This window comes from Macaca thibetana, chromosome 3, assembly GCF_024542745.1.
Source record: "Macaca thibetana thibetana isolate TM-01 chromosome 3, ASM2454274v1, whole genome shotgun sequence".
NCBI lineage: Eukaryota > Metazoa > Chordata > Mammalia > Primates > Cercopithecidae > Macaca > Macaca thibetana.
In genome coordinates this window covers 160,800,288-160,823,479 of record NC_065580.1, presented here as the reverse complement: position 1 = coordinate 160,823,479, position 23,192 = coordinate 160,800,288, and the positions used below count along the sequence as shown (strand labels likewise).

At 47.3% G+C, this 23,192-nt stretch overlaps 1 protein-coding gene across 2 annotated transcripts in view; it reads left to right on the top strand.

Annotated features, from left to right (window-relative positions):
- DOP1B (DOP1 leucine zipper like protein B) overlaps positions 1 to 23,192 on the top strand; it is a 123,705-nt gene that overhangs the window by 14,069 nt on the left and 86,444 nt on the right. The gene's annotated exons all lie outside the window — the stretch shown is intronic.

Below are 23,192 nucleotides of genomic sequence, written 5' to 3'. Positions count from 1 at the left end.
CTATTCTAGACCCGGCGCGGTGGCTCACGCCTGTAATCCCAGCACTTTGGGAGGCGAGACCGGCAGATCACAAGGTCAAGAGATCGAGACCACCCTGGCCAACATGGTGAAACCCTGTCTCTACTAAAAATACAGAAATTAGCTGGGCATGGTGGTGTGCACCTGTAGTCCCAGCTACGCAGAAGGCTGAGGCAGGAGAATTGCTTGAACCCGGGAAGTAGAGGTTGCAGTGAGCTGAGATCGTGCCACTGCACTGCAGCCTGGGTGACAGAGTGAGACTGTCTAAAATATGTGTGTGTGTGTATATATATATTTTTTATATGTTATACGTATATATGTATATATATACAAAATTATCCAGTCGTGGTAGTACATGCCTGTGGTCCCGGCTACTCAGGAGGCTGAGGTAGGAGGATTGCTTGAGCCCAGGAGATCAAGGCTGCAGTGAGCCATGATCGTGCCACTGCACTCCAGCCTGAGTGACAGAGCAAGAGCCTGTTTCCAAAAAAAAAAAAAAAAAAAAAAAGACATAATTTTTTGTTAGAGAAGTTACCTGAGGAATCCCAGCACGGTCTCCTCTTGGATCTCATTTCTTGTTCCCTGCTGCTGTGATTAACTATTGAGTTCAAGCAACTACCTTGAAGAATTTGCAAGATACAGTTGAGACAAAGGTGACGCTGTCAGGCCCTACCTCAGCCCTGCCTGTGGCGGCTGACATTCACGGAGAGCTCAGTGTGTGCTAAGGAGTTGGTGTGCATTGTTGTATAATACTTAAAATGTATCTTGAGATTCGTCTCAGTTTCAACCACTTGTGCGAGGCCACTGCCAGCCAGCGGCAGAGTGAGGGCTCAGACCCCGACCAGCCTGGTTCCAAGGCCCATGCTCATGAGCAGAGCCTCCAGCGTTCTTCACGTCAATATCTGTATAGCTCACATAAGGGGCAAGGGCTGTGCTTCTTTTCTGCCAGGGACCCTGTCTCCATCACCCAAATGCAGTAGGTGCAATTAGTAGGCCCGTTTTACCGATGAAGGTTAACTCACTTGTCCGGTGTCTTATGCAACTGAGTGGTTATTATGGATTGAATTGTTGCCTCCATAAAAAAAAAACCCTGGAGTCTTAATCCTTAGTATCTCAGTATGTAACTTGATTTGGAAACAGCATTTTTACAGAGTTAATCCAGCTAGAGGAGGTCATTAGGGGGTGGCCCTAATCCATTGTGACTGGTGTCCTGACGAAAAAGGGGAAATGTAGACACAGACATGCATGAGGAAAGGCATCATGTGAGGATGAAGGCAGACACCAGGAAGGTGCATCTACAAGCCAAGGAGTGCCAAAGAGTGACAGCAAACTCCTAGCAGGCGGGGGAGAGGCACGGGACAGATTCTCTATGCAGCCTTCAGAAGGAAGCCACTCTCTTGACTCCTTGATTTCAGATTTAATATGAGAGAACACATTTCTGTTGTTGAAGCCACCTGGTGTGTGGCGCTTCGTTACAGCAGCCTTAGAATGCTACGACAGTGGTAGGACAAGATCTATTAACACCTCAGTGCTGGGAATAAGGCATTGAACACTAAGCCCCTGCTCTCATGGAAAGAAATGACGCTTTCTTGGCGAGAGACAGATGACAGATGACTGTGATGTCAGATGCTGAATGCTAAGAAGAAAAATGAACTGGGGAAGTGGGGTATGGAGGAAGGAGGAGGGAGTGCTATTTTAGACAGAGAGAGCACTGACAGCGTGACATTAAAGCAGAGGCCAGGGCGAAGTGAGCAAGCTGGCGGGAAGGGCCATCTGCTAGGGCATGGGCCTGTGTCCAAGGCATGGGAAGGGGACAGGAGTAGCCAGAGGACAGAGTGACCAGAGATACAGCAGGGTCAGGCCACTGATAGGATTTTGGTCTGGCGGGGAGGGGAAGCCACTGAGCTTCCTCCCAGGGAGGCTATGAGCAAGGGAACCTCTGTCTCACCCATTGCAAGAATCCCCTGGGCTGTCACCAAGCACAAGAGCCAGTGTGGAGGCACGCACCTTTGGCCCTGAAATCAGTTCCTGCCGTTACTGGATGTGGAGGGTTTGGATGGTACTGGAGGAGCATGTCTTGATCATCATCAGGAATACTTGCTTCTGTGAAACTTGCAACTTCTGCATTCAAGGGTCCCTGACAGGAGCTGATATGAATAAAGAATTTTCTTCACTAGGTGCAGTGGTGCATGCCTGTAATCCTAGCACCTTGAGAGGCTGAGGGCAGAAGGATCACTTGAGCCCTGGAGTTTCAGACCAGCCTGGGCAACATGGGGAAACCTTGTCTGTCCAAAAATACAAAAATTATCTGGGCATGGTGGTGCACCCCTGTAGTCCAGCTACTCAGAAGGCTGAGGTGGGAAGATCCCTGGAGCCTCAGCCTGGAGCTGTTGCACCACTGTACTCCAGCCTGGGTGACAAAGTGAGACCTTGGCTCAAAAAAAAGGAATTTTTTTAAGGCTTTGGTGATCATCACATTTCTTGGACGTATGCACAGAAATTCAGTGAGTAAGAGTTGAGTGTTGGGCGGGGCGCAGTGGCTCACGCCTGGAATCCCAGCGCTTTGGGAGGTCAAGGCAGCAGGTGGATCGCCTGAGGTCAGGAGTTTGACACCAGCCTGGCCAACATGGTGAAACCCTGTCTCTATTAAAAATACAAAAAATTAGCCAGGCATGGTGGCGAGTGCCTGTAGTCCCAGCTACTTGGGAGGCTGAGGCAGGAGAATCACTTAGAGGTTTCAGTGAGCCAAGATTGCACCACTGCACTTCAGACTGGGGGACAGAGCAAGAGTCTGTCTCAAAAAAAAGAGTTGAGAGTTGAATTAGTAAAATTCTTTGTAATACAGATTTAAACAATAATTTAGGACACAAAAGCACAACATACTTTTTTTAAAGGTAGGTGACTAAATGTTATAATGCATAAACCTGAGATCTGGAGGAGAAGACTCATCTAGTCAACTCTTTTTACAATTAAGAAAACTGCGTCCCGGCCGGGCGCGGTGGCTCAAGCCTGTAATCCCAGCACTCTGGGAGGCCGAGACGGGCAGATCACGAGGTCAGGAGATCGAGACCATCCTGGCTAACACGGTGAAACCCCGTCTCTACTAAAAATACAAAAAGCCAGCCGGGCGAAGTGGCGGGCGCCTGTAGTCCCAGCTACTTGGGAGGCTGAAGCAGGAGAATGGCGTGAACCCGGGAGGCGGAGCTTGCAGTGAGCGGAGATCCGGCCACTGCACTCCAGCCTGGGCGACAGAGCATGACTCCGTCTCAAAAAGAAAAAAAAAAAAAAGAAAACTGCGTCCCAGAAGGTCGTGGTATGTCCAGCTATAGACAGATTCTAATGGTATCATTTTCAAACTTGATCAATGTTTCAGTATCATTTTTAGAATTTTTCTGTGTTATAGAATAGTTTATCTTTTTTTTTTTTTTGAGACGGAGGCTCGCTCTGTCGGCCAGGCTGGAGTGCAGTGGTGCCATCTCGGCTCACTGCAAGCTCCGCCTCCTGGGTTCAAGCAATTCTACTGCCTCAGCCTCCTGAGTACCTGGGACTACAGGTGCCCACCACTACGCCTGGCTGATTCTTCTTTTGTATTTTTAGTAGAGATAGGGTTTCACTGTGTTAGCCAGGATAGTCTCGATCTCCTGACCTTGTGATCAGCCCGCCTTGGCCTCCTAAAGCACTGGGATTACAGGTGTGAGCCACCATACTTAGCCCCAAGAATAGTTTTTTTTTATAGTTTTTAGTTTCTTTTATAGTTTTTAGGCATATCAGCCTGAATAGGGTAACAGGAATAGGGTAACTTTTGGTTAATGGTTTGTCTGAGATTCAAGCCATCATCTTTCCCTGATTATTTTAGATACATTTTAATCACCAAAATATACACACTGGAATGCTATTCACCTTTTATTAAAGAAGGAAATTCTGCCATTTGTGACAACATGGATGAACCTGGAGAACAGTATGTCAAGTGAAATAAGCCAGGCACAGAAAGTCAAATAACCGCATGATCTCACTTACATGTGGAGTGTAAAAAAGGTGAACTCACAGAGGTAGAATAAAATGATGGTTACCAAGGGTCAGGGACAGGGTGGGCTGAAATAGGGAGGGGTTGCTCAAAGGATATGAAGTTTCTGTTAGATCAGAGGAATAAGTTCAAGAGATCTGTTGTACAACATGGCACCTATAGTTAATAACAATGTATTATATACTTGAAAATTGCTAAGAGAGGCCGGGTGTGGTGGCTCACACCTGTAATCCCAGCACTTTGGGAGTCCGAGGCGGGCAGATCACCTGAGGTCAGGAGTTCGAGACCAGCCTGGCCAACATGATGAAACTCCATCTCTACTAAAAATACAAAAATTAGCCGGGCATGCTGGCAGGCGCCTGTAATCCTAGCTACTCGGGAGGCTGAGGCAGGAGAATCACTTGAACCCGGGAGGCGGAGGTTGCAGTGAGCTGAGATCATGCCACTGTACTCCAGCCTGGGCAACAAGAATGAAACTCCATCTCAAAAAAAAAAAAAAAAAGAAAGAAAATTGCTAAGAGAATAGGTATTAAGTGTTTCTCACCACAAAAATGAGAAAATATTGGTAATGCATGTGTTAATTAACTTGATTTAGATGTTTCACAACGTATACATATTTCATATGTTGCATATGATAAACATAAAAAAATTTAGTCAATTGAAAAAATTTTTTTTTTTTTTTTTTTTTTTTTTTTTGAGACAGGATCTGGCTGTCACACAGGCTGGAGTGCAGTAGCACAGTCGTGGCTCACTGCAGCCTCAACCTTCGGGGCTCAAGTGATCCTCCTACCTCAGCTCCTGAGTAGCTGCAACTACAGGCATGTGTATGCCATCATGCCCACCTAATTTTTGTAATTTTTGTAGAAGCAGGATTTTGCTATGTTGCCCAGGCAGGTCTTAAACTCCTAGGCTGAAGTGATCCACCCACCTCGGCCTCCCAAAGTGCTGGGATTGTAGGCATAAGCCACCTTGCCCAGCCCAAGAAAAACATTTTAATCAAGTGCCTTTTGAGTCCTGAACCCAAGTGCTCTACCAAGCATGATTTACAGCTTTGATTTTGGAAATGAAGGCTCATAGAAATAAATTAACTCTGGATTTAAAAATCCTATCATTAAAGCTTTTTAGAAAAAAAAAAAAAAGTCGTAATGGTCCTAAATGAACCAGTTTTTTTGTTTTTTTTTTTTTTTTTTTTTTTTTTTACTGCTTTTATCTGATAACATACTACAGTTTCACAGAGCAGCCATGAACAGGAAGGGCAATATGAGGTCTGTGGTGTCACACAGTTCAGCTTCCGGAGTCTTCATCACTTAGCTACAAGCACCTCCCGTTTAAAGCAGAGCCTCCTGATTGTGGTGTTTCAGAATTAGTGCTGCAGTGTGGTGGGAAGAACATGGGCTGGAGTTTGGAGACCTGGTGAACTACTCTAGCCCTTTACAGATCGGCTACAAGACCTCTTTACCTAAAAACTTGGTGAGAGGCCTGGTGTGGTGGCTCATGCCTGTAATCCCAGCACTTTGGGAGGCCAAGGTGGGTGGATCACCTGAGGTCAGGAGTTCGAGACCAGCCTGGCCGACGGCCGACATGGCAAAACCCCATCTCTACTAAAAATACAAAAATCAGCTGGGCGTGATGGTGGACACCTGTAATCCCAGCTGCTCGGGAGACTGAGGCCAGAGAATTTCTTGAACCTGGGTGGTGGAGGTTGCAGTGAGCTGAGATTGCACCACTGCACTCCAGCACTCCAGCCTGGGTGACCACAAACCAAAGTAATAAATTAATTAATAAAAACTTGGTGAGTCCAACAGAATCCTTCTTTTTTTTTTGAGGCTGGCGTGCAATGGCATGATCTCAGTTCACTGCAACCTCTGCCTCCTGGGCTGAGGTCATCCTCCTGCCTCAGCCTCCCAAGTAACTGAGACTATAGGCATGTGTGCACTACCAAGCCTGGCTAATTTTTGTGTTTTCTTTTTGTAGAGACAGGGTTTCACTATGTTGCCCAGGCTGGTCTCAAATTCCTGAGCTCGAGTGATCCTTGCAAAGTGCTGGAATTATGGGCGTGAGCCACCATACCTGGCCAGGATCCTGATTTTTTACCACTGCCTGAATCAACTCCTCTTCCCTGTTGACTAGTATAGTTCACATAAGCCCTCTTCAGCTTGGAGACTGTGTTAGTCTGCCAGGGCTGCCATAACAAAATACCACTAGCAGAGTGAATTAAACAACAGAATTTTTTTGTCACAGTTCGGGAGGCCAGAAGTCCAAGATCAATGTGTCGGCAGGATTGGTTCCTCTGAGGCCTCTCTGCTTGGCTTGGAGATGGTGTCTTCTCCCAGGGTCCTCACAGGATCATCCCTCCGAATGTATCTGTGTCCAGATTCCTTCTTTTTTTTTTTTTTTTTTTGAGATGGAGTGTCACTTTGTTGCCCAGGCTGGAGTGCAGTGGCGTGATCTCGTCTCACTGCAATCTCCACCTCCCGGATCCTCCTGCTTCAGCCTCCAGAGTAGCTGGGATTACGGGTGCTTGCCACCACACCCAGCTGATTTTTGTATTTTTAGTAGGGATGGGGTTTCACCATGTTGACTAGGCTGTTCTGGAACTCCTAACCTCAAGTGATCCGCCCGCCATGGCCTCTCAAAGTGCTGGGATTACAGGTGTGAGCCACTGTGCCCGGCCCAGATTTCCTCTTCTCATAAGGACACCAGTCAGACTGCATTAGGGCTCACCCTAACTGCTTCATTCTACTTTGATTACCTCTTTAAAAATCCTATCTCCAGCCAGGTATGGTGGCTCATGCTTGTAATCCCTTGGCCTGTGGGAGGCCACGGTGGGTGGATCACTTGAGGTCAGGAGTTCAAGACCAGCCTGACCAACATGGCGAAATCCTGTCTCTACTGCAAATACAAAAATGATCTGGGTGTGATGGCACATGCCTGTAATCCCAGCTTCTCAGGAGGCTGAGGCAGGAAAATTACTTGAACCCAGAAGACAGAGGATGCAATGAGCCAAGATTGCGCCACTGTTCTCTAGCCTGGGCAATAGAGTGAGACTCTGTCTCAAAACAAAAACAAAAGCAAAACAAAACAAAACAAAACCTGTCTCCAGATACAGTCTGAGTCTCAGGTGGAGGTCAGGAAGGTCTTTGCCATACGAGTTTGAGAGGGATACAGTTCAACCATGACAGAGTGTGATGAGGAGGTGCAGGCTGTCTCTCCACCTGTCATCTGTTTACAAAGCTGATTTCTGGTGGAAGCCCAGATGGTCTTGTATCACGCACCTAGTGGAGGAACAGAGGAAGTGTGATTTCTTTAGTCTTGTTCGTGGTCCAGGAGCCCAGTGAGCTTTGGCTTTGGGGTGTGTGCGTGCATGTGTGCATGTGCGCGTGTGCGTGCCTGTGCGTGTGTGCGTGTGCGTGCATGTGTGTGGTGACACAGTGACGTACCCAGAACTGTTGAGTCAGGAAAGCCTTCCAGGTGATTTGTGCCCCCTCCATCGCATGCCAAGAGCTCTGCACCAGCTTATTCATGGGGCACTGCATTGTGGGGGTATCCTGCATGTTTGCTGGGGATGGTCCTTTCAGCCTTCCTCCCCCACTGGAGCCTTGGTGCTGCTGCCACAGTTAGCTCTGCACTGCTTATCCCTGCTGGCCAGACCCTGCATTGCTCAGTGGACTGGAACAAGGCCACCAGCCCTGCCAGCCTCCTTGTGTATGAGCTGCACCTCTCAGCCTGCAGGGTGCCTGGTTTCATCTCAGCATCTCACTTGTAGGGCCTCATCTGTTAGAGCGTGACACCTAAATTTGGGGCTATGATTTTAGCCATTTTCCAGCAACGTTTGTTCTGATGACTTTGGTGGCTGTGACCGTGAGGGTGGAGGTGGTCAGGTAAGTGCAGGGCCAGGGTCATTGTGGAATGATAAAGGCCTGAATTGCTTGAGAAGAGACCAAATGGAAAGGATGCTGTTGATGGGAATTCTTGACAGGCTTCACATTAAACTAGATCCTGCACCTCTGCAGGAGAGGGGCCAGCCCAGCATCCATTTGTCTCTGGCAGTGTCCTGATGCTTTTGGCACCAGGATTTTAAAGATGCAGATCCAACTCCCATTTCTTTTTCTCTCCTCTCACCTCCCCTCCCCTCCCATTTCTTTTCTTTTTTGAGACAGAGTCTCACTCTGTCGCCCAGGCTGGAGTGCAGTGACCCAATCTTGGCTCACTGCAACCTCTACCCCCCGGTTCAAGTGATTCTCCTGCCTCAACCTCCTGAGTAGCTGGGATCACAGGCATGCACCACCACACCTGGCAAATTTTTTAATATTTTTATTAGAGACAGGGTTTCTCCATGTTGGCCAGACTGGTCTTGAACTCCTGACCTCAGGTGATCTTCTTGCCTTGGCCTCCCAGAGTGCTGGGATTACAGACGTGAGCCACTGTGCCCAGCCCTAACTTCCATTTCTAAGGTGTGGCAAAGGCTGCTGAATAACTTTGCTGTCATTCTGTTGTGGTTGCCATGCTGGGGCTCTGATGACTTTGCAGCTTCGCCCCTTACCCCAGGTTATCTGGAGGAGCTGAGGATGTGCAAGGGCACTGCTACCCCAGGCTTGACAGCAGCCTCAGTGAGGGCCACTCACACTGTAAGGTTGAGGTGGTCTTTTTGAAAAGAGCATTTCTCTTTGCTGAAAAGAGTCTGATGTGCTTTTCGATAATTTGTAGCCAGGATAGTCTATTTATTTTGTGTTTGAGTGAAGGAATATTTTTGCCATTCTTCCTTTCAGGTTTGCTGTGGGGATGGAGGTAGTCCAGATTTAGAGATGAATTATTCCTCCAGTGCTGTGATTTAAATGGCCCTTCCAAAGTTCATGCTGAAACTTAACCCCAATATGACAATATTGGGGTTGGGGGGCCTTTAAAAGGTGATTGGATCATGAGGGCTTTGTTCTCATAAATGGGTTACTCGATTACGAATTAATGCATTGATGGGTTATCCTGGGTGAGGAACTGGTAGCTAAATAAGAAGAGGAAGAGAGGCCTGAGCTAGCATTAGCATGCTCAGCCTCCTTGGCATGTGATATCCTGCGCCACATCGGGACTCTGCAGAGAGTCTCCACCGGCAAGAAGGCCCTCACCAGATGCAGCCCCTTCAGCCTCTGTAACTGTAAAAAGTGAATTTATTTTCTTTATAAATGACCCAGTTTCAGGTATTCTGTGATAGCAACAGAAAATAGACTAAAACATCCAGTAACCTAAGAGAATTGAGTTTATGGATGAGGGAAAGGGTTTGTGACCCAGCTACACTATGTAAATTCTGCCCAGAAATGTAAATTAGGAGCTAGAAACTCCGTGTCAGGCCTTGGTATGGAAGGTGCTGTGGACTGAATTGTGTGTCTCCTCCTCCCCTCAAGCCCATATGCTGAAGTCTTCACCCCAGTGTGGCTGTATATCAAGGTAGGATCTTTGGCAGATGATTTAGGTTAGATGAGGTCATGAGGATGAGACCCTAATTTAATAGGACTGTGGCCTTACAAGAACAGGAAGAGGCCAGGCGCAGTGGCTCACACTTGTACTCTCAGGACTTTGGGAGGCTCAGGCGGGTGGATCACTTGAGCCCAGGAGTTTAAGACCAACCTGGATAACATGGGAAAACTCCATCTCTACAAAAAAAAAAAAAAAAAAAAAAATTAGCCTGGTGTGGTAGCATGCACCTGTAGTCTCAGCTACTAGGGAGGCTGAGGTGGGAGGTTTGCTTGAGCCCAGGTGTCTCTTAAAAAAAAAAAAAGAAGAAGAGGAAGAGACAGACGTCCTCCCACCTCCCACCATGTGAGGACACAGTGAGGAAATGGCTGTCTGCAAGCCAGGAAGAGAGCTGAAACTGTTGGCACTTTGATCGTGGACTCCCAGCCTACAGAACTGGGAGAAGTACATTTCCGTTGTTTAAGCCATCCACTCTGTGGTGTTTTGTGACGGCAGCCTGGGCCAACTAATACAGAAGGAACTAAGTTAAACTTGTATTTTTCAGGAAAAAAAAAAAAAACAACCACAACTGTTTGAACAGGAATACCAACATTCAAGCTTGTATTTGAGTCACATACAGGCATTCGCATTTACCTATCTTTTAAAAATAGTCTTTTCCTTTTAAATTTCTTTCCAACTTTATTGGATATACAATAAACTTCAGGCATTTAAAAGTGTATGAAGAATTTTGACATAACGTTTATCTCTGTGAAACCATCACCACAATCAAGACAATGAGCATGGATCAGTCACCCGCGGAAGTTTCCTCCTGCTCTTTGTCCTCTCCCTCCCTCCCTTGTCCCCAGACAACTGCTGATCTGTTTTCTGTCACCATAGATTTGTTTGCATTTTCTGAAAGTTTATATAAATGCAATCCCACAGTATGTGCCCTCTCTCTCTTCTTCTGGTCTGGCTTCTTTCACTCAGCAAAGCTATTTTGAGAGTGATTCAGGCTGTTGTGTACATCAAAGGTTCCTTCTTTTTTACTGCTGAGTCAGAGTTCATGGATAGATACAATTTCTTTATCCATTTCCCATTAGTGGACATTTGGGTTGCTTCCAGTAGGTACATGTTTAATTTTTTAAGAAGCTGCCAAAGTGATTTTATCGTTTTACCTTCCCAGCTGCAGTGTATGAAAGCTCCAGTTCTCCCCCATCCTCTTCAACACTTGGTATGGTCAGTCTTTTTCACTTTGGTCATTTTAATGAGAGTGTAATACTCTCTTATTGTGGCTTCTGCATTTCTCAGATGATGTGACAGATGATTAGAAAGTCAGTAAGCAGTCATTGTAACTTTGTTTTACTTCCATAGACACATAACATAAAGATCACTGTGAGAATCTTCACTGTTTTATTGTATGTAATAGGAAAAAATTGGGAGTGACCACCCCTGGTGGGGGAGTAGTTGTGAAGCGAGTCATGAAACGACAATATAATGCACGCACAGCCGTGGAACCAAGTAGACTGGTAGTTACTAACATGAAAAATGCTTATAAATAAGAGGGCAAAAAAGCATAGGCGAACAGTTTACGTATAGCCCACTCAATCTTGTGTGTGTGTGAGAGAAAAGGAGGGGGTACTGTATAGGAATGGACAAGATCTCAAAGCCCCTTATTGTTGGACTAGTGTATTTCCAGTTTTTCACGACTTTGAATAAAGCTGTGATGAACATCTTTACGCACGTGGCTATTTTTGTCAAGATAAATTGCTAGAGGTGGAATAGCTGGGTCAGTGGACATACAGTTAAGCCTCTGGACACATGGGTATGTGCTGGCCTTTATTTGCCCCACTCTTCTGCCTGCACAGATGCCAGAGTCACAGGCTGTCACCTGCTGTACTTTGTCATGTGTTTATCCAGCAGGACCACATTTTCTGCCCCAATCTTGTCACTCTTCTGATTCCAGAATTTCTCCACCCTTCCCATGTTGGGAGCATTTGGATAATTTATAAATTTTTAAAAAAAAACTGGAGGGGGTTATTGATATTAACCATTATAGATAATAACAGTTTAGATTATTCTGGGAAGAAGTGACATCTTTACACACTTGGGACTTTCCCTCTAGAAATGTGGTAGTTCCCATCATTCATTAAGATGTACTCACTTTGCTGGCCGCAGTGGCTCTCACCTGTAATCCCAGCGCTTTGGGAGACTGAGGCAGGCAGATCACCTGTGGTCAGGAGTTCGAGACCAGCCTGACCAACATGGTGAAACCTCATCTCTACCAAAAATACAAAAAATTAGCTGGGTGTGGTGGCGCACACCTGTTAGTCCCAGCTACTCGGGAGGCTGAGGCAGGAGGATTACTTGAACCCAAGAGGCAGAGGTTGCAGTGAGCTGAGATCAGGCCTGGGCAATAGACAGTGCTCCAGCCTGGGCAAAAGAGTGAAACTCCGTCTCAAAAAAAAAAAAAAAAAAAAAGTGGCTGGGCACAATGGCTCATGCCTGTAATCCCAGCACTTTGGGAAGCCAAGGCAGATGGATCACCTGAGGTCAGGAGTTTGAGACCAGCCTGGCCAACATGGCAAAACCCCGTCTCTGCTAAGAATGCAAAAATTAGCTGGGCATGGTGGCGTACACCTGTATTCCCAGCTACTTAGGAGACTGAGGCATGAGAATCACTTGAACCCATGAGACAGAGGTTGCAATGAGCTGAGATTATGCCACTGCACTCCAGCCTGGGTTGTCAGAGAGAGTGAGACTGTGTCTCAAAAAAAAAAAAGTATTCACTTGTGTCCTTAAGAGTTCTTCTTACATAAGACCTTCCTGTTCCTCAAGTATGTTAAGTATTTTATACATGTTGTTTTGCTATTGTAAATGGGATTATTTTCCTCGGGTAGACAGGTGTACCATCAACCAATACTGATTTTTATTTTTATTTTTTTCTAATGTTTTGCTAGCATTTCCTGGAACAGTGTTGAATAACAATGTTACTCTCAGTGTATTAACCATATAATGTTGGCTGCTGTAACAAAGTCCAAAGTTAATGCCCTTGATATAATTGAAGTTTATCCTCACTCATGTATCAGTTAAGCATATTATTCAGGTAGATGGGCAGCTCTCTTCTACACGGTCATTCCAGAAACTCAAGCCAGGACTCTTGTCTTCTTTTTTTTTTTTTTTTTTTTTTTGAGACAGTCTCGCTCTGTCAGCCAGGCTGGAGTACAGTGGCACGATCTCGGCTCACTGCAACCTCCATCTTCCAGGCTCAAGCAATTCTCCTGCCTCAGCCTCCCGAGTAGCTGGGGTTACAGGCGTGTGCCACCACACCTGGCTAATTTTTGTATTTTTAGTAGAGATGGGGTTTCACCATGTTGGCCAGGCTGGTTACAAACTCCTGACCTCAGGTAATCCACCCGCCTCAGCCTCCCAAAGTGCTGGGATTACAGGTGTGAGCCACCACGCCCAGCTCAGGACTCTGTCTTCTTGAACACGTGACTTTCACAGTTTCTGTGTTCATTGCCATTCTGTCCCACAGGAAGAGAGAAGGATACAGAGAAGCACACATACTGAGGTTTTAACAAGCCAGGTCCTGATGGCACGTGTTATGTCCACCCATGCCTCCCAGGGAGACTGGGCAGCCATGGCCCAGCTGCAGCCCTAACTGAAGAAGGGAGCCGTGATTTGGGTGGGCCAGGTCCAGTGCCTGCGCTCACCTGGCATGCACTGAGTTTAATGGAAGAGTCTGTAGTGTTTCGCCGTTATCTCTGCCCTGTGACCTCCCTCTGTTTCTTGTCTCATAAAGGATCAGTTTATTCCTTGGTTACTAACTTTAATAACTACTTATCTTTATATGGCAAGAAAGGCATGTCATTTCATTACCTGATCAACATGTCAAGTATTGAATTGCTTTTTGCCAGACATCACAGTTCTGCCTTCCATATTACTCTTGTGTTTGGGGGTGATTCTTGTACTTAGGCTAGATTTTCCCAACGCCTAAGATGTGCCTGGGAAGCAAATAGGTTGGAAAATAATCTAATTCAGATTTGTGGAATTTGGGAAGTAGCCTGGAATTGGAGCACCTGGGGTCATGTTCAGACTCACCACTTACTTCTGAGATTGGGGCAGACTTGCTGGTTACCTACCTGATAACCATTCTCCCCTCTTCTTTCTTGCCAATAGAGAACCCCAGTTATATTTGGGGATCACGTGGTGATGTGCTCCAGCAGTAAATGTTATTGTCCTAGGACTTCATCCTAGAAATCCTGTTTTCCTTGGCAGGGATTAATTTCAAGGTGGGCACATGACCTGCTCTAGCCCAGTGAGAGATTCAGGGAAGGCTGCAGGGTGGCTGCTGGAAAGGTTTTGTTCTCATACAAAGAGACAAAAAGGAGCACACACTGCCATGACAGGGAAAGACAGGTTAAGAGTCAACTCACTGGCGGGGCGTGCTGGCTCACATCTATAATCCCAGCACTTTGAGAGGCTGAGGCGGGAGGCCGGCTTGAGACCAGGAGTTTGAGACCAGCCTGAGCAACGTAGCCAGACCCCATCTCTACAATAAAAGTTAAAATTAGCCAGGTGTGATAGTGTGTACCTGTGGTCCCAGCTAGTTGGGAGGTTGAGGCAGGAGAACCTCTTGAGCCCAGAAGGTTGAGGCTACCGTGAGCTGTCTTTGCACAACTGTACTTTAACCTGGGCCACAGAGCAAGACCTTGTCTAAAAAAAAAAGAGCCGACTCATCATTGGCAGCATGTAAGGCACCAAAATGCTTGGATCTTTTGAGGATGTCACTGAGCCCTTGCATGAACAAAATGCAGAAATAAGCTCCTGTATCCCTGGTTTCCCAGCCTTGGCATGCTGTGGCATGGCAGACATTCTGGCTGCGGGTAGGTGGTGGTCTGTGCACTGCAGGATGTTTTGTTTTGTTTAAGAGACAGGGTCTCACTATGTTGCCCAGGCCAGAGTGCAGGGACTGTTTACAGATGCAGTCATAGCTCACTACAACCTCACACAATCCTCTTGCCTCCGCCTCCCGAGTAGCTGGGATCACAGGTGTGTGCCACCATGTCCAGCTCTCTGTAGAATGCTTATTCCCATCCTGGCCTCCCTGACTTCTGTCCAGTAGATGCCAGCATCACCGCCTCCTCCACCCAAAGTTGTAACAGCCAGAAATGTTTCCACACATTGCCAAATGTCGCCTGGGGGCAAAATTTCCCCAGTTGAGAACCACTGCTGTAGACTTTGGTTTTGTGAGGCAATACATTTCTTCATTTAAACCTGTATGGCTGGATGGTCTGTTCTTTACAGCCACACATGTCCTCGCTGAGCTCACAACCCTGGACCATCCTTAACCCCAGAGCCAGAGCCTGTTTCTTCTGCAGGCCGACGCAGATGTGCTTGTCTGTTGACAGTAAAGGTTTTTTGTGCATCCTTAAAAGGTGCAGTGTCTAGCAGCCGTTGGAGTAGTTTCTGGCTGGGAGCAGGACTCCTACAGAGCAGTTGCGGAGGACCTTCTGTCTCCCATGGGGGAGGCACCATTCCAAGTACAGAACCTTTGTTGTGTTTTGGAGGGGGTCTTGTGCTTCTAGCACCTGCCACCTCTGCCAGCCACAGCACTCTGCCTCTTTGTTCTGAGTGCCTGGGACGGAGTTGTATAGTTGCTGCCTTTTGGAGAGAGGAGTCAGCTTTGGGCTTGAACATATCTGGAGATAGCCCAGCTTTCATGCCGTCTTCACATTTCCTGTGTACGTGGGTTTTGTTGTTGTTGTTGTTGTTTAGACGTGGTCTTGGTCTGTCGCCCAGGCTGGAGTGCAGTGGTGCAGTCTCAACTCACTGCAACCTCTGTCTCCCAGGTTCAAGCTATTCTCCTGCCTCAGCTTCCCAAGTAGCTGGGACTATAGGCACACACCACCACGCCTGGCTAATTTTTTTTTTTTGCTTTTTCTATTTTTTTTTCTTTTCTTTTTGAGACAGAGTCATACTCTGTCGTCCAGGCTGGAGAGCAGTGGGGTGATCTTGGCTCACTCCAACCTCCGCCTCCCAGGTTCAAGTGATTCTCCTGCCTCAGCCTCCCGAGTAGCTAGGATTACAGATGTGCACCACCACGCCCAGCTAATTTTTGTATTTTTAGTAGAGATGGGATTTCACCATGTTGGCCAGGCTGGTCTCGAACTCCCGACCTCAGGTGATCCACCTGCCTTGGCCTCCCAGAGTGCTGCGATTACAGGTGTGAGCCACCGCGCCCGGCCTAATTTTTGTATTTTTAGTAGAGATGGGTTTCACTGTGTTGCCCAGGCTGGTCTCGAACTCCTGACCTCAAGTGATCCACCCACCTCGGCCTCCCAGTGGTGGGATCACAGGCATGAGCCGCCACGCCTAGCCCCTGTATACACTGTTAAAGGCCCCTTCCCACTCAGCTGCCGAGAGCTGGTTCTTTCACAGGCCTCCTGTTTCCATGCAAGTAGCTTAGGGAAGCAGGATGAAAAAGCTCGAGGAGGAAGACCACAGACTGGATTCAGAACAGGCCATCGTGGAGAGCTGTGTGCTTCGCTGCTGGCCTGAGGCTCTGCGTTCTCCTTGGTGCTCAGGCTGCCCGGCATACACAAGTGCTGTCCCAGCAGGCAGCCCACATGCGCTTCAGGTGTGGGAGGCTCTGCGGGCTGCAGGGAACCGGATCATTGTGAGAGATTGAGGCTGGAACTCTGAACAGCCACTCTGCACCCACTCTGCTGTAGCAATGAGGATCAGGAAGACCTCTGGGAGTTCTCTAGAAGAAGGAACTGGGGAGGAGGAGATAACATCTCATTTCATTAGAGCATGCCAGTTCTGTTCTGGATGTGATTTTTGAAGAATATTGAGTTCTACCAGTAGGACTTTGGGGACTGAAACCTGTTGAGGATTCGTAATAAGACTCTGTCCCCAAGGCGTTCTTTCTTTCTTCTGTCTCTAACAAGCAGGTTTCCCTATAAGCTTTGCTGTTTGTTAAACAGATCATTCGTATGCAGATTAAAATATGTTTAAAAATTAGAAAAATAATATTTCCCGATACCATGTCATTTTATATTTTTAATGGTATGATCACTATTATTTGATTTTCTGGTTTGTGATGATAAATGCGTAAGAATGGCAGTGTTCTCTGCATCATGTACATTTCAAGGTGTAGACTGTGTTCTGAAGGGTGAGTTGGCCTCACATCCTTACCTTCTTTTCCTGTGATTTATTACGGAACTCAGCTGCCTTCACCTCCTCCTGCCATTTTTCACCACTTCTGAGACTGTTAGCTCTTAGACCCCCCATATAGAACAATTTGCTTTGTGAGCCCGTATTACATACCTGCCACCATTGTTTTTCAAACCTGGGATCCTCCAAACCCGGTGCCACTCAGCCTCTTCTACTGACGAAGAAACTGGAGTTCAGAGGCTTGCTTGCAGCTTTCCAGGTATATGACGAGTATTTCAGGTCGGCCAGCTCTTTGTGAAGCCCACACTCCAGGGTTGAGGGTAACACGGGACAATGTCGGGAAGGCTGAGGAAGTGCTATGCAATTGCAAAAGAATAAAATAAAATAAGTCTAGAAATGCGGAAGGTACTATACAGCATCACAGCTACCTAAATTTCCTCTGTGGGAAGACAGGGAAAATAGGCGTTAGTGGCAAGATGGAGTGGCTTTGAGTCTAAGTGTCATAATAAACTCTGACAGGAGAAATAAGGGACGGCATGTGCACGTGTGTGCTGCAGCTTACCCGCTGTGAGGCAGCGGTGAGTTTATTGCCTTGTGTTTTAAGAAGTAATTTTCTGGGCCGGGCGTGGTGGCTCATACCTGTAACCCCAGCATTTTGGGTGGCCAAGGCGGGTGGATCACTTGAGGTCAGGAGTTTGAGACCAGCCTGGCCAACATGGTGAAACCTCATCTCTGCTAAAAATACAAAAATTAGCTGGGCGTGGTGGCGGGCGCCTGTAATCCCAGCTACTCGGGAGGCCGAGGCACGAGAATTGCTTGAACCCCAGGAGGCGGAGGTTGCAGTGAGCTAAGATCATGCCGCTGCACTCCAGCCTGGACAACAGAGCACGATTTGTCTCAAAAAAAAAAAAAAAAAGAAGTGATTTTCTGATCTAGCATGTGGATTCCTGAGTCGTCTTAACTAAGAGATTGGGAACAGCCTGTGTCGTTAACAGGCCCTATTGCTCATGACTTGTGCATGTGTACACGTGTGGGATGTGTGTATCCATGTGTGTGTGTGTATGCAGTGTATATGTGTGGAATGTGTATGTGCATGTGTAGAGGGTGTGTGTATATGGGAAGTATGTATATATGTATTTGTGTGCTTGCATGTGTGGACATGTGTATGCATATCCAGTGTTAACCCTGACACACTGGGGAAGTGGAAATAGAATGAATACTCTGTATGTTTCAGCTCCTCTTTGAGTTTATCCTGCATGACCAGCTTATGAGTAGGTGATAGCACATTTTTGGTCACCTACGGCACTTCCTCAGCCTCCCCTGACATGTCTGCATGTTCCACCCCCACCCGGAGTGTGGGCTTTGCAGGGCGCTGGCGGACCTGAAATACTCTGTGCACCTGGGAAGCTGCAGGCAAACCTCTGAGCTCTAGCTCGTTCTTCAGTAAAAGGGGCTGAATGGTGCCGACTTTGGAGGATTCCAGATTTCAGAAATAATGGGTGAGAAAGCAGAGCCTCAGAGCTATCTGGTGACTTGTGACAGGCTTGCTCAGATGAGAGGTGGAGCCTGGACTCAGACCCCGGCCTGCTGTTCAGAGCCTGGCCTCTGTCACAGTTCCCCTCCCACTGACTTTTGGAGCTCGTCTTAGGAACTCGACCAGCGGCCAGCAAAACATTCCCTCCACAGCAGAGCCACCTCTGGGTAAACTGATACAAATGAGTTTCTGAACCGGCCAAGCTGCCAAGACTCAGGTCTTGACTTCAGCAATGTCATTCCTCCCACAGATGGTGAGTGGGTGCTGGCCACAGTCAAGCACCCACTGTGCTCTTCCCCCAGGGCCTGGCCTGGATGAGCTGGCTGCTCCGCCCCTCCCCTCCCCTCCCTTCCACTCCTCTCCTCTCCCCTCCCCTCCCCTGTCAAGCGGGTGCTTGACTGTGGCCAGCACCCACTCACCGTCTGTTGGGGGAATGACATTGCTGAAGCTAAGGCCCGGCTTTCGACCGAGTCTCACTCTGTCCCCAGGCTGGAGGGCAGTGGCACCATCTTGGCTCACTGCAACCTCCGCCTCCCAGGTTCAAGTGATTCTCCTGCCTCAGCCTCCCGAGTAGCTAGGATTACAGGAGGCTGCTACCACACCTGGCTAATTTTTGTATTTTTTATAGTAGAGACGGGGTTTCACTATGTTGGCCAGGCTGGTCTTGAACTCCCAATCAGGTGATCTGCCTTCCTCGGCCTCCCAAAGTGCTGGGATTATAGGCATAAGCCACCATGCCCAGCCTATTTATTTTATTTTTTATTTTATTTTTGAGACAGGGTCTCACTCTGTTGCCCAGGCTGGAGTGCAGAGGTGCGATCGTAGCTCACCACAGCCTTGATCTCCTAGACTCAAGTGATCCTCCTGCCTCAGCCTCCAGAGTAGCTGGGACTACAGGTGCACATCACCATGCCCAGCTAATTTTTGTATTTTTTTGTAGAGACAGGGTTTTGCCATGTTGTTGGTCTTCAACTCCTGGACTGAAGCAGTTCACCCACCTTGGCCTCCCAAAGTGCTGGGATTACAGGCATAAGCCACTGCACCTGGCCTGCCTCTTTTTCTGAACATGCTTTTAAAATCTCTAGTAGGTGATATACTCAGCCTTCAGTTCTACTCCTACTCAAGCAGCATAGTAATTTTAAGAACATTTTAAAAGGAAAAAAATGCATATTCTAACGTGTCTCCTTACCTGATGCAGAAGATGGAGTTAGCCTGAGTGACCCATTCCTTGCTAGCAGCTTTATTGGAAGCTGGGATTTGGGGATGTGGATGTCATAACTCATGCTGAGAGCTGATTAATCGTGTGCATGGCCCTGTTAGGGTTCAGCTGACTTAGGTAAATAGAACACAATGATATTTCAGCTGTGACCTTTCAGAGAAGGAAGCTCCTTGTTTACATAGGAGTTACAGCAGCATTGCTCTCCCAGTTCAACAAAAGCTGGTCTCACTGGTTACCTGTGGAACCCTGACTCCCTGAGATGGCTCTGGACAGCCTTGCCTCGTGCCTGTTTTCCAGCTTATCTCTGGCCACCACCACTCCCTCAACCTGGCAAAGCAACCGGGTCATGCCATTTCAGGCAAGGGGGAATGCCACACCGTGAGCACTTGGGAAGTCACGGCCAAGTGCTGGTCTGTTACGGCTCTGCGTCTGTTCCATTTTCATCCTGTCTAAAGGGCACTAACAGTGCCCCCTGGCAAGTGCTTCACTGAGCGTTCGAGCCTGTGCCACCTGGCCTCCCCGACTCACTGTGCCACTGTGCAGCTTCCTCTCAGTGGCATGAAAAGAACACCCTTATAAAGATGCCTGACTTCCAGAAGGAAGACGTGTCGGTGTTTCACCGCGAAAAATGCAGCTCCTCGTTCGCTTGATGGGAGACGTGCTTTTACATTGGCCGACTTACATTTCTTTCTAGACAAAGACATCTGGCGTTCTGAAGTCAGCATTGTACTCTGTGCAACAGTAGGGTGACTCTCTCTTCTAGGAACTTTTAAAGGAAACATTTCACATTTTTATTTTACAGGCTAAATAGAGCATTTTAAAAATGAAACATAATTCTCTCCCCTCCCCACCCATATGGTTAAATTACTCCTTTTTAAAAGTATTTTAAATTGTGGTAAAATACATATAAACATTGTAAATTGTGGTAAAATACATATAACATAAAATGTACCATCTTAACCATTTTTAAGCATATTAAGTTTTGTATCCATGGTGTAGCCTTCTGGAAGTTTTCATCGTGTGGCCTACACAGAATGCTTCTAAATCATGCCGTGTCCTGGGGACTGTCATACTGTCAGTTTGTGTAAAGTCAAAGGAAAACAAAGATATTTTCTTGGGTGGAGCAATGGCGACACTTCCTGATTTCTGTTAAGCTTGGATGTAGTTTGAATCTTTTTTTCCAAACATACTTTATACTTACATTTTAGTATTTTAAGTCCAGCCTACTGAGCCTATGAATATAATGAGGTCAAAAATATTATAATTATGTCCTAATTATATCTCAAGGAATGCTTTTAGAACAGTATAGTTCCTGAGTGAAATCAGTAAGAAAATTTAATTTCCTGTTAAATCAGTTTCTCCTTTTTTTTTTTTTTTCACTTTAAAAAGTGATTTTGAAGGCCGAGTGCAGTGACTCACACCTGTAATCCCAGCACTTTGGGAGGCCGAGACGGGTGGATCACGAGGTCAGGAGTTCGAGACCAGCCTGGCCAATATGGTGAAACACCGTCTCTACTAAAAAATACAAAAATTAGCCAGGTGTGGTGGCACACACCTGTAGTCCCAGCTACTCAGGAGACTGAGGCAGGAGAATCGCTGGAACCTGGGAGGCAGAGGTTGCAGTGAGCCGAGTTCGCACCACTGCACTCCAGCCTGAGTGACAAAGCGAGACTCCGTCTCAAAAAAAATAAAAAAGTGATTTTGGGTTGGGCACAATGGCACACGCCTGTAATCCCAGCATTTAGGGAGGCTGAAATGGGTGGACCATGAATTCAGGAGTTTGAGACCAGCCTGGCCAATATGGTGAAACCCTGTCTCTACTAAAAAATACAAAAGTTAGCCAGGCATGGTTGCGCACGCCTGTAGTCCCAGCTACTCGGGAGACTGAGGCAGAAGAATTGCTGGAACCTGGGAGGCAGAGGTTGCAGTGAGCCAAGATCGCACTACTGCACTCCATCCTGGGTGACAGAGAAAGGTTTTGGGTTGGGCACAGTGGCTTACACCTTTAATCCCAGCACTTTGGGAGGCTGAGGCAGGTAGATTGTCTGAGGTCAGGAGTTTGAGACCAGCCTGGCCAACATGGTGAAACCCCGTCTGTACTAAAAATAAAATAAAATAAAAAGTAGCTGGGCATGGTGGTGGGCGCCTGTAATCGCAGCTACTCAGGAGACTGAGGCAGGAGAATCTCTTGAACCCAGGAGGTGGAGGTTGCAGTAAGCTGAGATTGCACCACTGCACTCCAGCACTTGGGGACAGAGTGAGACTCTGTCTCTAAATAAATAAATTAATGAAATTAAAAGTGATTTTGAGGCCGGGTGCGGTGGCTCAAGCCTGTAATCCCAGCACTTTGGGAGGCCGAGACGGGCGGATCACGAGGTCAGGAGATCGAGACCATCCTGGCTAACACAGTGAAACCCCGTCTCTACTAAAAAAATACAAAAATCTAGCCGGGCGAGGTGGCGGGCGCCTGTAGTCCCAGCTACTCGGGAGGCTGAGGCAGGAGAATGGCGTAAACCTGGGAGACGGAGCTTCCAGTGAGCGGAGATCCGGCCACTGCACTCCAGCCTGGGTGACAGAGCGAGACTCCGTCTCAACAAAAAAAAAAAAAAAAAAAAAAAAAAAGTGATTTTGAAAACATGGCCATTTTTCCTGGCCAGTTCATCTCTTTTTTTTTTTTTTCGAGATGGAGTCTCACTCTCTCACCCAGGCTGGAGTGCAGTGGCGCAATCTCAACTCACTGGGGTTCAAATGACCCTCCCACCTCAGTCTCCTGAGGATCTGAGATTATAGGTGCATGCTACTACACCTGGCTCATTTTTGTATTTTTAGTAGGGACAGGGTTTCACCATGTTGCCCAGGCTGATATCAAACTCCTGACCTCAAGTGATCTGCCCGCCTCAGCCTCCCAAAGTGCTGGGATTACAGGTGTGAGCCATTGCGCCTGGCCTCAGTTCATCTGTTTCTCTGTGATATTTATTCTATAGTTGCAGAAAAACGTTTCTCATCTGATACATATATTAAGCTTACTGGCCAGCCAGTTTGGGTTTCTGGACAGTGAAACTGTCCCGGAAATGTTTGTTGAGCTTTTCTTGCTGGAGAAGGTTCTTGGCAAAGCCTGGATGGAGGATGGAGATGAGAAAGGTAGTGTGAGGGTGGCACACCCAATTTGTGCTGTGATTCCAGTCTTGGCAGCCCTGGGCCTGCTGGGAGAGGGATGAGAGTGACATGTGGCCCAGTTTTAGCTCAAAGAAGGAAAAGTCACCAAGACTGTCCATGAGGGCAGGAGCTCTTGGTTCTCCTCCTAGATGAGAGTTAGAAGGAATTTGAGAGCAGGGCTTCCTTCTTGGCTTCCAAATACTTCTTATCTTGGAGTTTTTCTAGCCGTGGTTAGTGGGTCATAGTGTCAGCTACGTTGCCAAATGGGAGCTGAAGTGTGTTGTTGGGCGAAGGGTGAAGACGCTGTCAGAGAATAAGACAAAGCCCACTAGAACTTTAAAAACAAGCCAGAAAAAAAACACATACCCACACACACACCCTGAAGAGGAAGTCAGGAGTTTGCAAGCCCTAGAAGGTGGTTATTGTGCTAATTAAAGATTGAAAGCTCACTCTCAAGAGAGCTGAACCAAATCCCTGGGCTGCCTCAGGATTTGTGAAATCAGTGCCATTGTTCTCTGGTCAGTTCAGTCCAGGAGGGGCTGGCGTCCAAGCGTCACTCAAGAGTTCATGGCTAGGCCAGGCATCGTGGCTCATGCTTGTAATCCTAACACTTTGGG